The sequence below is a fragment of the Lissotriton helveticus genome, chromosome 2_1 (genome assembly GCF_964261635.1).
Source record: "Lissotriton helveticus chromosome 2_1, aLisHel1.1, whole genome shotgun sequence".
Taxonomy (NCBI): Eukaryota; Metazoa; Chordata; class Amphibia; order Caudata; family Salamandridae; genus Lissotriton; species Lissotriton helveticus.
The window spans coordinates 1,631,181,009-1,631,196,285 of NC_136059.1; positions in this window are offsets into that span (position 1 = coordinate 1,631,181,009).

The following is a 15,277-nucleotide window of genomic DNA, read 5'->3' on the forward strand; positions in this document are numbered from 1 at the left end:
CTTCTTTCAACTAATTTTTACTCTCAGAGGTGGATCATCACTTTTGGAGCTAAAATGAGCATCTTTATAGTCATTTTCATGCTTCTAGGGAGCCAAAACTCAAGATTTGGCTCATGGGTAAAAGTGACTTAAAAGGATCCAAATGCTCACTTCGAGGGCTTAAAACATGTTTAGTCACTGCGGGAAGAGATATAAACAACATTTAGAGTAAATTATTGTTCATGCGAGAACGTTCAATTTTTCATGCAAAACGATCGATGACCCGCGACCTGATGAAATTGCTCCGAGATGACCAAAATGGTCCGTTTTAAAACCTTCCATCTTTCAACTAATTCTGACTTTCAGAGGTGGATCATCACTTTTGGAGATAAAATGAGCATCTTTATCGTCATTTTCATGCTTCTAGGGAGCCAAAACTCAAGATTTGGCTCATGGTTAAAAGTGACTTAAAAAGGCCCAAATGCTCACTTCGAGGGCTTAAAACGTGTTTATTCACTGCGGGAAGAGATATAAACAACATTTAGAGTAAATTAATGTTCATGCGAGAACGTTCAATTTTTCATGAAAAACGATCCATGACCCGCGACCTGATGAAATTGCTCTGAGATGACCAAAATAGTCCGTTTTGAAAATGTTCATCTTTCAACTAATTTTGACTCTCAGAGGTGTATCATCACTTTTGGAGATAAAATGAGCATCTTTATCGTCATTTTCATGCTTCTAGGGAGTCAAAACTCAAGATTTGGCTCATGGTTAAAAGTGACTTAAAAAGGCCCAAATGCTCACTTCGAGGGCTTAAAACGTGTTTATTCACTGCGGGAAGAGATATAAACAACATTTAGAGTAAAATAATGTTCATGCGAGAACGTTCAATTTTTCATGCAAAACGATCGTTGACCCGCGACCTGATGAAATTGCTCTGAGATGACCAAAATGATCCGTTTTGAAAATGTTCATCTTTCAACTAATTTTTACTCTCAGAGGTGGATCATCAGTTTTGGAGCTAAAATGAGCATCTTTATAGTCATTTTCATGCTTCTAGGGAGCCAAAACTCAAGATTTGGCTCATGGGTAAAAGTGACTTAAAAGGACCCAAATGCTCACTTCGAGGGCTTAAAACGTGTTTATTCACTGCGGGAAGAGATATAAACAACATTTAGAGTAAATTATTGTTCATCCGAGAACGTTCAATTTTTCATGCAAAACGATCGATGACCCGCGACCTGATGAAATTGCTCTGAGATGACCAAAATGGTCCGTTTTAAAACCTTCCATCTTTCAACTAATTCTGACTTTCAGAGGTGGATCATCACTTTTGGAGATAAAATGAGCATCTTTATCGTCATTTTCATGCTTCTAAGGAGCCAAAACTCAAGATTTGGCTCATGGTTAAAAGTGAATTAAAGAACCCAAATGCTCACTTCGAGGGCTTAAAACTTGTTTATTCACTGCGGGAAGAGATATAAACAACATTTAGAGTAAATTAATGTTCATGCAAGAACGTTCAATTTTTCATGCAAAACGATCGATGACCCGCGATCTGATGAAATTGCTCCGAGATGACCAAAATGGTCCGTTTTGAAATTTTTCATCTTTCAACTAATTTTGACTCTCAGAGGTGGATCATCACTTTTGGAGATAAAATGAACATCTTTATCGTCATTTCATGCTTCTAGGGAGCCAAAATTCAAGATTTGGCTCATGGTTAAACGTGACTTAAAAAGGCCCAAATGCTCACTTCGAGGGCTTAAAACGTGTTTATTCACTGCGGGAAGAGATATAAACAACATTTAGAGTAAAATAATGTTCATGCGAGAAAGTTCAATTTTTCATGCAAAACGATCGTTGACCCGCGACCTGATGAAATTGCTCTGAGATGACCAAAATGGTCCTTTTGAAAATGTTCATCTTTCAACTAATTTTTACTCTCAGAGGTGGATCATCAGTTTTGGAGCTAAAATGAGCATCTTTATAGTCATTTTCATGCTTCTAGGGAGCCAAAACTCAAGATTTGGCTCATGGGTAAAAGTGACTTAAAAGGACCCAAATGCTCACTTCGAGGGCTTAAAACGTGTTTATTCACTGCGGGAAGAGATATAAACAACATTTAGAGTAAATTATTGTTCATCCGAGAACGTTCAATTTTTCATGCAAAACGATCGATGACCCGCGACCTGATGAAATTGCTCTGAGATGACCAAAATGGTCCGTTTTAAAACCTTCCATCTTTCAACTAATTCTGACTTTCAGAGGTGGATCATCACTTTTGGAGATAAAATGAGCATCTTTATCGTCATTTTCATGCTTCTAAGGAGCCAAAACTCAAGATTTGGCTCATGGTTAAAAGTGAATTAAAGAACCCAAATGCTCACTTCGAGGGCTTAAAACTTGTTTATTCACTGCGGGAAGAGATATAAACAACATTTAGAGTAAATTAATGTTCATGCAAGAACGTTCAATTTTTCATGCAAAACGATCGATGACCCGCGACCTGATGAAATTGCTCCGAGATGACCAAAATGGTCCGTTTTGAAAATTTTCATCTTTCAACTAATTTTGACTCTCAGAGGTGGATGATCACTTTTGGAGATAAAATGAGCATCTTTATCGTCATTTTCATGCTTCTAGGGAGCCAAAACTCAATATTTGGCTCATGGTTAAAAGTGACTTAAAAAGGACCAAATGCTCACTTCGAGGGCTTAAAACGTGTTTATTCACTGCGGGAAGAGATATAAACAACATTTAGAGTAAATTAAAGTTCATGCAAGAACGTTCAATTTTTCATGCAAAACGATCGATGACCCGCGACCTGATGAAATTGCTCCGAGATGACCAAAATGGTCCGTTTTGAAAATTTTCATCTTTCAACTAATTTTGACTCTCAGAGGTGGATCATCACTTTTGGAGATAAAATGAGCATCTTTATCGTCATTTTCATGCTTCTAGGGAGCCAAAACTCAATATTTGGCTCATGGTTAAAAGTGACTTAAAAAGGACCAAATGCTCACTTCGAGGGCTTAAAACGTGTTTATTCACTGCGGGAAGAGATATAAACAACATTTAGAGTAAATTAAAGTTCATGCAAGAACGTTCAATTTTTCATGCAAAACGATCGATGACCCGCGACCTGATGAAATTGCTCCGAGATGACCAAAATGGTCCGTTTTGAAAATTGTCATCTTTCAACTAATTTTGACTCTCAGAGGTGGATCATCCCTTTTGGAGATAAAATGAGCATCTTTATCGTCATTTTCATGCTTCTAGGGAGCCAAAACTCAAGATTTGGCTCATGGTTAAAAGTGACTTAAAAAGGCCCAAATGTTCACTTCGAGGGCTTAAAACGTGTTTATTCACTGTGGGAAGAGATATAAACAACATTTAGAGTAAAATATTGTTCATCCGAGAACGTTCAATTTTTCATGCAAAACGATCGTTGACCCGCGACCTGATGAAATTGCTCTGAGATGACCAAAATGGTCCGTTTTGAAAATGTTCTTCTTTCAACTAATTTTTACTCTCAGAGGTGGATCATCACTTTTGGAGCTAAAATGAGCATCTTTATAGTCATTTTCATGCTTCTAGGGAGCCAAAACTCAAGATTTGGCTCATGGGTAAAAGTGACTTAAAAGGATCCAAATGCTCACTTCGAGGGCTTAAAACATGTTTAGTCACTGCGGGAAGAGATATAAACAACATTTAGAGTAAATTATTGTTCATGCGAGAACGTTCAATTTTTCATGCAAAACGATCGATGACCCGCGACCTGATGAAATTGCTCCGAGATGACCAAAATGGTCCGTTTTGAAAAATTTCATCTTTTAACTAATTTTGACTCTCAGAGGTGGATCATCACTTTTGGATATAAAATGAGCATCTTTATCGTCATTTTCATGCTTCTAGGGAGCCAAAACTCAAGATTTGGCTCATGGTTAAAAGTGACTTAAAAACGCCCAAATGCTCACTTTGAGGGATTAAAACGTGTTTATTCACTGCGGGAAGAGATATAAACAACATTTAGAGTAAATTAATGTTCATGCAAGAACGTTCAATTTTTCATGCAAAACGATCGATGACCCGCGACCTGATGAAATTGCTCCGAGATATCCATAATGGTCCGTTTTGAAAATTTTCATCTTTCAACTAATTTTGACTCTCAGAGGTGGATCATCACTTTTGGATATAAAATTAGCATCTTTATCGTCATTTTCATGCTTCTAGGGAGCCAAAACTCAAGATTTGGCTCATGGTTAAAAGTGACTTAAAAAGGCCCAAATGCTCACTTCGAGGGCTTAAAACGTGTTTATTCACTGCGGGAAGAGATATAAACAACATTTAGAGTAAATTATTGTTCATCCGAGAACGTTCAATTTTTCATGCAAAACGATCGATGACCCGCGACCTGATGAAATTGCTCTGAGATGACCAAAATGGTCCGTTTTAAAACATTCCATCTTTCAACTAATTCTGACTTTTAGAGGTGGATCATCACTTTTGGAGATAAAATGAGCATCTTTATCGTCATTTTCATGCTTCTAGGGAGCCAAAACTCAAGATTTGGCTCATGGTTAAAAGTGACTTAAAAAGGCCCAAATGCTCACTTCGAGGGCTTAAAACGTGTTTATTCACTGCGGGAAGAGATATAAACAACATTTAGAGTAAAATAATGTTCATGCGAGAAAGTTCAATTTTTCATGCAAAACGATCGTTGACCCGCGACCTGATGAAATTGCTCTGAGATGACCAAAATGGTCCGTTTTGAAAATGTTCATCTTTCAACTAATTTTTACTCTCAGAGGTGGATCATCAGTTTTGGAGCTAAAATGAGCATCTTTATAGTCATTTTCATGCTTCTAGGGAGCCAAAACTCAAGATTTGGCTCATGGGTAAAAGTGACTTAAAAGGACCCAAATGCTCACTTCGAGGGCTTAAAACGTGTTTATTCACTGCGGGAAGAGATATAAACAATATTTAGAGTAAATTATTGTTCATCCGAGAACGTTCAATTTTTCATGCAAAACGATCGATGACCCGCGACCTGATGAAATTGCTCCGAGATGACCAAAATGGTCCGTTTTGAAAATTTTCATCTTTCAACTAATTTTGACTCTCAGAGGTGGATCATCACTTTTGGAGATAAAATGAGCATCTTTATCGTCATTTTCATGCTTCTAGGGAGCCAAAACTCAATATTTGGCTCATGGTTAAAAGTGACTTAAAAAGGACCAAATGCTCACTTCGAGGGCTTAAAACGTGTTTATTCACTGCGGGAAGAGATATAAACAACATTTAGAGTAAATTAAAGTTCATGCAAGAACGTTCAATTTTTCATGCAAAACGATCGATGACCCGCGACCTGATGAAATTGCTCCGAGATGACCAAAATGGTCCGTTTTGAAAATTGTCATCTTTCAACTAATTTTGACTCTCAGAGGTGGATCATCACTTTTGGAGATAAAATGAGCATCTTTATCGTCATTTTCATGCTTCTAGGGAGCCAAAACTCAAGATTTGGCTCATGGTTAAAAGTGACTTAAAAAGGCCCAAATGTTCACTTCGAGGGCTTAAAACGTGTTTATTCACTGTGGGAAGAGATATAAACAACATTTAGAGTAAAATATTGTTCATCCGAGAACGTTCAATTTTTCATGCAAAACGATCGTTGACCCGCGACCTGATGAAATTGCTCTGAGATGACCAAAATGGTCCGTTTTGAAAATGTTCTTCTTTCAACTAATTTTTACTCTCTGAGGTGGATCATCACTTTTGGAGCTAAAATGAGCATCTTTATAGTCATTTTCATGCTTCTAGGGAGCCAAAACTCAAGATTTGGCTCATGGGTAAAAGTGACTTAAAAGGATCCAAATGCTCACTTCGAGGGCTTAAAACATGTTTAGTCACTGCGGGAAGAGATATAAACAACATTTAGAGTAAATTATTGTTCATGCGAGAACGTTCAATTTTTCATGCAAAACGATCGATGACCCGCGACCTGATGAAATTGCTCCGAGATGACCAAAATGGTCCGTTTTAAAACCTTCCATCTTTCAACTAATTCTGACTTTCAGAGGTGGATCATCACTTTTGGAGATAAAATGAGCATCTTTATCGTCATTTTCATGCTTCTAGGGAGCCAAAACTCAAGATTTGGCTCATGGTTAAAAGTGACTTAAAAAGGCCCAAATGCTCACTTCGAGGGCTTAAAACGTGTTTATTCACTGCGGGAAGAGATATAAACAACATTTAGAGTAAATTAATGTTCATGCGAGAACGTTCAATTTTTCATGAAAAACGATCCATGACCCGCGACCTGATGAAATTGCTCTGAGATGACCAAAATAGTCCGTTTTGAAAATGTTCATCTTTCAACTAATTTTGACTCTCAGAGGTGTATCATCACTTTTGGAGATAAAATGAGCATCTTTATCGTCATTTTCATGCTTCTAGGGAGTCAAAACTCAAGATTTGGCTCATGGTTAAAAGTGACTTAAAAAGGCCCAAATGCTCACTTCGAGGGCTTAAAACGTGTTTATTCACTGCGGGAAGAGATATAAACAACATTTAGAGTAAAATAATGTTCATGCGAGAACGTTCAATTTTTCATGCAAAACGATCGTTGACCCGCGACCTGATGAAATTGCTCTGAGATGACCAAAATGGTCCGTTTTGAAAATGTTCATCTTTCAACTAATTTTTACTCTCAGAGGTGGATCATCAGTTTTGGAGCTAAAATGAGCATCTTTATAGTCATTTTCATGCTTCTAGGGAGCCAAAACTCAAGATTTGGCTCATGGGTAAAAGTGACTTAAAAGGACCCAAATGCTCACTTCGAGGGCTTAAAACGTGTTTATTCACTGCGGGAAGAGATATAAACAACATTTAGAGTAAATTATTGTTCATCCGAGAACGTTCAATTTTTCATGCAAAACGATCGATGACCCGCGACCTGATGAAATTGCTCTGAGATGACCAAAATGGTCCGTTTTAAAACCTTCCATCTTTCAACTAATTCTGACTTTCAGAGGTGGATCATCACTTTTGGAGATAAAATGAGCATCTTTATCGTCATTTTCATGCTTCTAAGGAGCCAAAACTCAAGATTTGGCTCATGGTTAAAAGTGAATTAAAGAACCCAAATGCTCACTTCGAGGGCTTAAAACTTGTTTATTCACTGCGGGAAGAGATATAAACAACATTTAGAGTAAATTAATGTTCATGCAAGAACGTTCAATTTTTCATGCAAAACGATCGATGACCCGCGATCTGATGAAATTGTTCCGAGATGACCAAAATGGTCCGTTTTGAAATTTTTCATCTTTCAACTAATTTTGACTCTCAGAGGTGGATCATCACTTTTGGAGATAAAATGAACATCTTTATCGTCATTTCATGCTTCTAGGGAGCCAAAATTCAAGATTTGGCTCATGGTTAAACGTGACTTAAAAAGGCCCAAATGCTCACTTCGAGGGCTTAAAACGTGTTTATTCACTGCGGGAAGAGATATAAACAACATTTAGAGTAAATTATTGTTCATGCGAGAACGTTCAATTTTTCATGCAAAACGATCGATGACCCGCGACCTGATGAAATTGCTCTGAGATGACCAAAATGGTCCGTTTTAAAACATTCCATCTTTCAACTAATTCTGACTTTTAGAGGGGGATCATCACTTTTGGAGATAAAATGAGCATCTTTATCGTCATTTTCATGCTTCTAGGGAGCCAAAACTCAAGATTTGGCTCATGGTTAAAAGTGACTTAAAAAGGCCCAAATGCTCACTTCGAGGGCTTAAAACGTGTTTATTCACTGCGGGAAGAGATATAAACAACATTTAGAGTAAAATAATGTTCATGCGAGAAAGTTCAATTTTTCATGCAAAACGATCGTTGACCCGCGACCTGATGAAATTGCTCTGAGATGACCAAAATGGTCCGTTTTGAAAATGTTCATCTTTCAACTAATTTTTACTCTCAGAGGTGGATCATCAGTTTTGGAGCTAAAATGAGCATCTTTATAGTCATTTTCATGCTTCTAGGGAGCCAAAACTCAAGATTTGGCTCATGGGTAAAAGTGACTTAAAAGGACCCAAATGCTCACTTCGAGGGCTTAAAACGTGTTTATTCACTGCGGGAAGAGATATAAACAACATTTAGAGTAAATTATTGTTCATCCGAGAACGTTCAATTTTTCATGCAAAACGATCGATGACCCGCGACCTGATGAAATTGCTCTGAGATGACCAAAATGGTCCGTTTTAAAACCTTCCATCTTTCAACTAATTCTGACTTTCAGAGGTGGATCATCACTTTTGGAGATAAAATGAGCATCTTTATCGTCATTTTCATGCTTCTAAGGAGCCAAAACTCAAGATTTGGCTCATGGTTAAAAGTGAATTAAAGAACCCAAATGCTCACTTCGAGGGCTTAAAACTTGTTTATTCACTGCGGGAAGAGATATAAACAACATTTAGAGTAAATTAATGTTCATGCAAGAACGTTCAATTTTTCATGCAAAACGATCGATGACCCGCGACCTGATGAAATTGCTCCGAGATGACCAAAATGGTCCGTTTTGAAAATTTTCATCTTTCAACTAATTTTGACTCTCAGAGGTGGATCATCACTTTTGGAGATAAAATGAGCATCTTTATCGTCATTTTCATGCTTCTAGGGAGCCAAAACTCAATATTTGGCTCATGGTTAAAAGTGACTTAAAAAGGACCAAATGCTCACTTCGAGGGCTTAAAACGTGTTTATTCACTGCGGGAAGAGATATAAACAACATTTAGAGTAAATTAAAGTTCATGCAAGAACGTTCAATTTTTCATGCAAAACGATCGATGACCCGCGACCTGATGAAATTGCTCCGAGATGACCAAAATGGTCCGTTTTGAAAATTGTCATCTTTCAACTAATTTTGACTCTCAGAGGTGGATCATCACTTTTGGAGATAAAATGAGCATCTTTATCGTCATTTTCATGCTTCTAGGGAGCCAAAACTCAAGATTTGGCTCATGGTTAAAAGTGACTTAAAAAGGCCCAAATGTTCACTTCGAGGGCTTAAAACGTGTTTATTCACTGTGGGAAGAGATATAAACAACATTTAGAGTAAAATATTGTTCATCCGAGAACGTTCAATTTTTCATGCAAAACGATCGTTGACCCGCGACCTGATGAAATTGCTCTGAGATGACCAAAATGGTCCGTTTTGAAAATGTTCTTCTTTCAACTAATTTTTACTCTCAGAGGTGGATCATCACTTTTGGAGCTAAAATGAGCATCTTTATAGTCATTTTCATGCTTCTAGGGAGCCAAAACTCAAGATTTGGCTCATGGGTAAAAGTGACTTAAAAGGATCCAAATGCTCACTTCGAGGGCTTAAAACATGTTTAGTCACTGCGGGAAGAGATATAAACAACATTTAGAGTAAATTATTGTTCATGCGAGAACGTTCAATTTTTCATGCAAAACGATCGATGACCCGCGACCTGATGAAATTGCTCCGAGATGACCAAAATGGTCCGTTTTGAAAAATTTCATCTTTTAACTAATTTTGACTCTCAGAGGTGGATCATCACTTTTGGATATAAAATGAGCATCTTTATCGTCATTTTCATGCTTCTAGGGAGCCAAAACTCAAGATTTGGCTCATGGTTAAAAGTGACTTAAAAACGCCCAAATGCTCACTTTGAGGGATTAAAACGTGTTTATTCACTGCGGGAAGAGATATAAACAACATTTAGAGTAAATTAATGTTCATGCAAGAACGTTCAATTTTTCATGCAAAACGATCGATGACCCGCGACCTGATGAAATTGCTCCGAGATATCCATAATGGTCCGTTTTGAAAATTTTCATCTTTCAACTAATTTTGACTCTCAGAGGTGGATCATCACTTTTGGATATAAAATGAGCATCTTTATCGTCATTTTCATGCTTCTAGGGAGCCAAAACTCAAGATTTGGCTCATGGTTAAAAGTGACTTAAAAAGGCCCAAATGCTCACTTCGAGGGCTTAAAACGTGTTTATTCACTGCGGGAAGAGATATAAACAACATTTAGAGTAAATTATTGTTCATCCGAGAACGTTCAATTTTTCATGCAAAACGATCGATGACCCGCGACCTGATGAAATTGCTCCGAGATGACCAAAATGGTCCGTTTTGAAAATTTTCATCTTTCAACTAATTTTGACTCTCAGAGGTGGATCATCACTTTTGGAGATAAAATGAGCATCTTTATCGTCATTTTCATGCTTCTAGGGAGCCAAAACTCAATATTTGGCTCATGGTTAAAAGTGACTTAAAAAGGACCAAATGCTCACTTCGAGGGCTTAAAACGTGTTTATTCACTGCGGGAAGAGATATAAACAACATTTAGAGTAAATTAAAGTTCATGCAAGAACGTTCAATTTTTCATGCAAAACGATCGATGACCCGCGACCTGATGAAATTGCTCCGAGATGACCAAAATGGTCCGTTTTGAAAATTGTCATCTTTCAACTAATTTTGACTCTCAGAGGTGGATCATCACTTTTGGAGATAAAATGAGCATCTTTATCGTCATTTTCATGCTTCTAGGGAGCCAAAACTCAAGATTTGGCTCATGGTTAAAAGTGACTTAAAAAGGCCCAAATGTTCACTTCGAGGGCTTAAAACGTGTTTATTCACTGTGGGAAGAGATATAAACAACATTTAGAGTAAAATATTGTTCATCCGAGAACGTTCAATTTTTCATGCAAAACGATCGTTGACCCGCGACCTGATGAAATTGCTCTGAGATGACCAAAATGGTCCGTTTTGAAAATGTTCTTCTTTCAACTAATTTTTACTCTCAGAGGTGGATCATCACTTTTGGAGCTAAAATGAGCATCTTTATAGTCATTTTCATGCTTCTAGGGAGCCAAAACTCAAGATTTGGCTCATGGGTAAAAGTGACTTAAAAGGATCCAAATGCTCACTTCGAGGGCTTAAAACATGTTTAGTCACTGCGGGAAGAGATATAAACAACATTTAGAGTAAATTATTGTTCATGCGAGAACGTTCAATTTTTCATGCAAAACGATCGATGACCCGCGACCTGATGAAATTGCTCCGAGATGACCAAAATGGTCCGTTTTGAAAAATTTCATCTTTTAACTAATTTTGACTCTCAGAGGTGGATCATCACTTTTGGATATAAAATGAGCATCTTTATCGTCATTTTCATGCTTCTAGGGAGCCAAAACTCAAGATTTGGCTCATGGTTAAAAGTGACTTAAAAACGCCCAAATGCTCACTTTGAGGGATTAAAACGTGTTTATTCACTGCGGGAAGAGATATAAACAACATTTAGAGTAAATTAATGTTCATGCAAGAACGTTCAATTTTTCATGCAAAACGATCGATGACCCGCGACCTGATGAAATTGCTCCGAGATATCCATAATGGTCCGTTTTGAAAATTTTCATCTTTCAACTAATTTTGACTCTCAGAGGTGGATCATCACTTTTGGATATAAAATGAGCATCTTTATCGTCATTTTCATGCTTCTAGGGAGCCAAAACTCAAGATTTGGCTCATGGTTAAAAGTGACTTAAAAAGGCCCAAATGCTCACTTCGAGGGCTTAAAACGTGTTTATTCACTGCGGGAAGAGATATAAACAACATTTAGAGTAAATTATTGTTCATCCGAGAACGTTCAATTTTTCATGCAAAACGATCGATGACCCGCGACCTGATGAAATTGCTCTGAGATGACCAAAATGGTCCGTTTTAAAACATTCCATCTTTCAACTAATTCTGACTTTTAGAGGTGGATCATCACTTTTGGAGATAAAATGAGCATCTTTATCGTCATTTTCATGCTTCTAGGGAGCCAAAACTCAAGATTTGGCTCATGGTTAAAAGTGACTTAAAAAGGCCCAAATGCTCACTTCGAGGGCTTAAAACGTGTTTATTCACTGCGGGAAGAGATATAAACAACATTTAGAGTAAATTAATGTTCATGCGAGAACGTTCAATTTTTCATGAAAAACGATCCATGACCCGCGACCTGATTAAATTGCTCTGAGATGACCAAAATAGTCCGTTTTGAAAATGTTCATCTTTCAACTAATTTTGACTCTCAGAGGTGTATCATCACTTTTGGAGATAAAATGAGCATCTTTATCGTCATTTTCATGCTTCTAGGGAGTCAAAACTCAAGATTTGGCTCATGGTTAAAAGTGACTTAAAAAGGCCCAAATGCTCACTTTGAGGGCTTAAAACGTGTTTATTCACTGCGGGAAGAGATATAAACAACATTTAGAGTAAAATAATGTTCATGCGAGAACGTTCAATTTTTCATGCAAAACGATCGTTGACCCGCGACCTGATGAAATTGCTCTGAGATGACCAAAATGGTCCGTTTTGAAAATGTTCATCTTTCAACTAATTTTTACTCTCAGAGGTGGATCATCAGTTTTGGAGCTAAAATGAGCATCTTTATAGTCATTTTCATGCTTCTAGGGAGCCAAAACTCAAGATTTGGCTCATGGGTAAAAGTGACTTAAAAGGACCCAAATGCTCACTTCGAGGGCTTAAAACGTGTTTATTCACTGCGGGAAGAGATATAAACAACATTTAGAGTAAATTATTGTTCATCCGAGAACGTTCAATTTTTCATGCAAAACGATCGATGACCCGCGACCTGATGAAATTGCTCTGAGATGACCAAAATGGTCCGTTTTAAAACCTTCCATCTTTCAACTAATTCTGACTTTCAGAGGTGGATCATCACTTTTGGAGATAAAATGAGCATCTTTATCGTCATTTTCATGCTTCTAAGGAGCCAAAACTCAAGATTTGGCTCATGGTTAAAAGTGAATTAAAGAACCCAAATGCTCACTTCGAGGGCTTAAAACTTGTTTATTCACTGCGGGAAGAGATATAAACAACATTTAGAGTAAATTAATGTTCATGCAAGAACGTTCAATTTTTCATGCAAAACGATCGATGACCCGCGATCTGATGAAATTGCTCCGAGATGACCAAAATGGTCCGTTTTGAAAATTTTCATCTTTCAACGAATTTTGACTCTCAGAGGTGGATCATCACTTTTGGAGATAAAATGAGCATCTTTATCGTCATTTTCATGCTTCTAGGGAGCCAAAACTCAAGATTTGGCTCATGGTTAAAAGTGACTTAAAAAGGCCCAAATGCTCACTTCGAGGGCTTAAAACGTGTTCATTCACTGCGGGAAGAGATATAAACAACATTTAGAGTAAATTATTGTTCATGCGAGAACGTTCAATTTTATGCAAATCGATCGATGACCCGCGACCTGATGAAATTGCTCTGAGATGACCAAAATGGTCCGTTTTAAAACCTTCCATCTTTCAACTAATTCTGACTTTCAGAGGTGGATCATCACTTTTGGAGATAAAATGAGCATCTTTATCGTCATTTTCATGCTCCTAAGGAGCCAAAACTCAAGATTTGGCTCATGGTTAAAAGTGAATTAAAAGGACCAAAATGCTCACTTCGAGGGCTTAAAACATGTTTATTCACTGCGGGAAGAGATATAAACAACATTTAGAGTAAATTAATGTTCATGCAAGAACGTTCAATTTTTCATGCAAAACGATCGATGACCCGCGACCTGATGAAATTGCTCCGAGATGACCAAAATGGTCCGTTGTGAAGTTTTTCATCTTTCAACTAATTTTGACTCTCAGAGGTGGATCATCACTTTTGGAGATAAAATGAGCATCTTTATCGTCATTTCATGCTTCTAGGGAGCCAAAATTCAAGATTTGGCTCATGGTTAAACGTGACTTAAAAAGGCCCAAATGCTCACTTCGAGGGCTTAAAACGTGTTTATTCACTGCGGGAAGAGATATAAACAACATTTAGAGTAAATTATTGTTCATGCGAGAACGTTCAATTTTTCATGCAAAACGATCGATGACCCGCGACCTGATGAAATTGCTCTGAGATGACCAAAATGGTCCGTTTTAAAACATTCCATCTTTCAACTAATTCTGACTTTTAGAGGTGGATCATCACTTTTGGAGATAAAATGAGCATCTTTATCGTCATTTTCATGCTTCTAGGGAGCCAAAACTCAAGATTTGGCTCATGGTTAAAAGTGACTTAAAAAGGCCCAAATGCTCACTTCGAGGGCTTAAAACGTGTTTATTCACTGCGGGAAGAGATATAAACAACATTTAGAGTAAATTAATGTTCATGCGAGAACGTTCAATTTTTCATGAAAAACGATCCATGACCCGCGACCTGATGAAATTGCTCTGAGATGACCAAAATAGTCCGTTTTGAAAATGTTCATCTTTCAACTAATTTTGACTCTCAGAGGTGTATCATCACTTTTGTAGATAAAATGAGCATCTTTATCGTCATTTTCATGCTTCTAGGGAGTCAAAACTCAAGATTTGGCTCATGGTTAAAAGTGACTTAAAAAGGCCCAAATGCTCACTTCGAGGGCTTAAAACGTGTTTATTCACTGCGGGAAGAGATATAAACAACATTTAGAGTAAAATAATGTTCATGCGAGAACGTTCAATTTTTCATGCAAAACGATCGTTGACCCGCGACCTGATGAAATTGCTCTGAGATGACCAAAATGGTCCGTTTTGAAAATGTTCATCTTTCAACTAATTTTTACTCTCAGAGGTGGATCATCAGTTTTGGAGCTAAAATGAGCATCTTTATAGTCATTTTCATGCTTCTAGGGAGCCAAAACTCAAGATTTGGCTCATGGGTAAAAGTGACTTAAAAGGACCCAAATGCTCACTTCGAGGGCTTAAAACGTGTTTATTCACTGCGGGAAGAGATATAAACAACATTTAGAGTAAATTATTGTTCATCCGAGAACGTTCAATTTTTCATGCAAAACGATCGATGACCCGCGACCTGATGAAATTGCTCTGAGATGACCAAAATGGTCCGTTTTAAAACCTTCCATCTTTCAACTAATTCTGACTTTCAGAGGTGGATCATCACTTTTGGAGATAAAATGAGCATCTTTATCGTCATTTTCATGCTTCTAAGGAGCCAAAACTCAAGATTTGGCTCATGGTTAAAAGTGAATTAAAGAACCCAAATGCTCACTTCGAGGGCTTAAAACTTGTTTATTCACTGCGGGAAGAGATATAAACAACATTTAGAGTAAATTAATGTTCATGCAAGAACGTTCAATTTTTCATGCAAAACGATCGATGACCCGCGATCTGATGAAATTGCTCCGAGATGACCAAAATGGTCCTTTTTGAAAATTTTCATCTTTCAACTAATTTTGACTCTC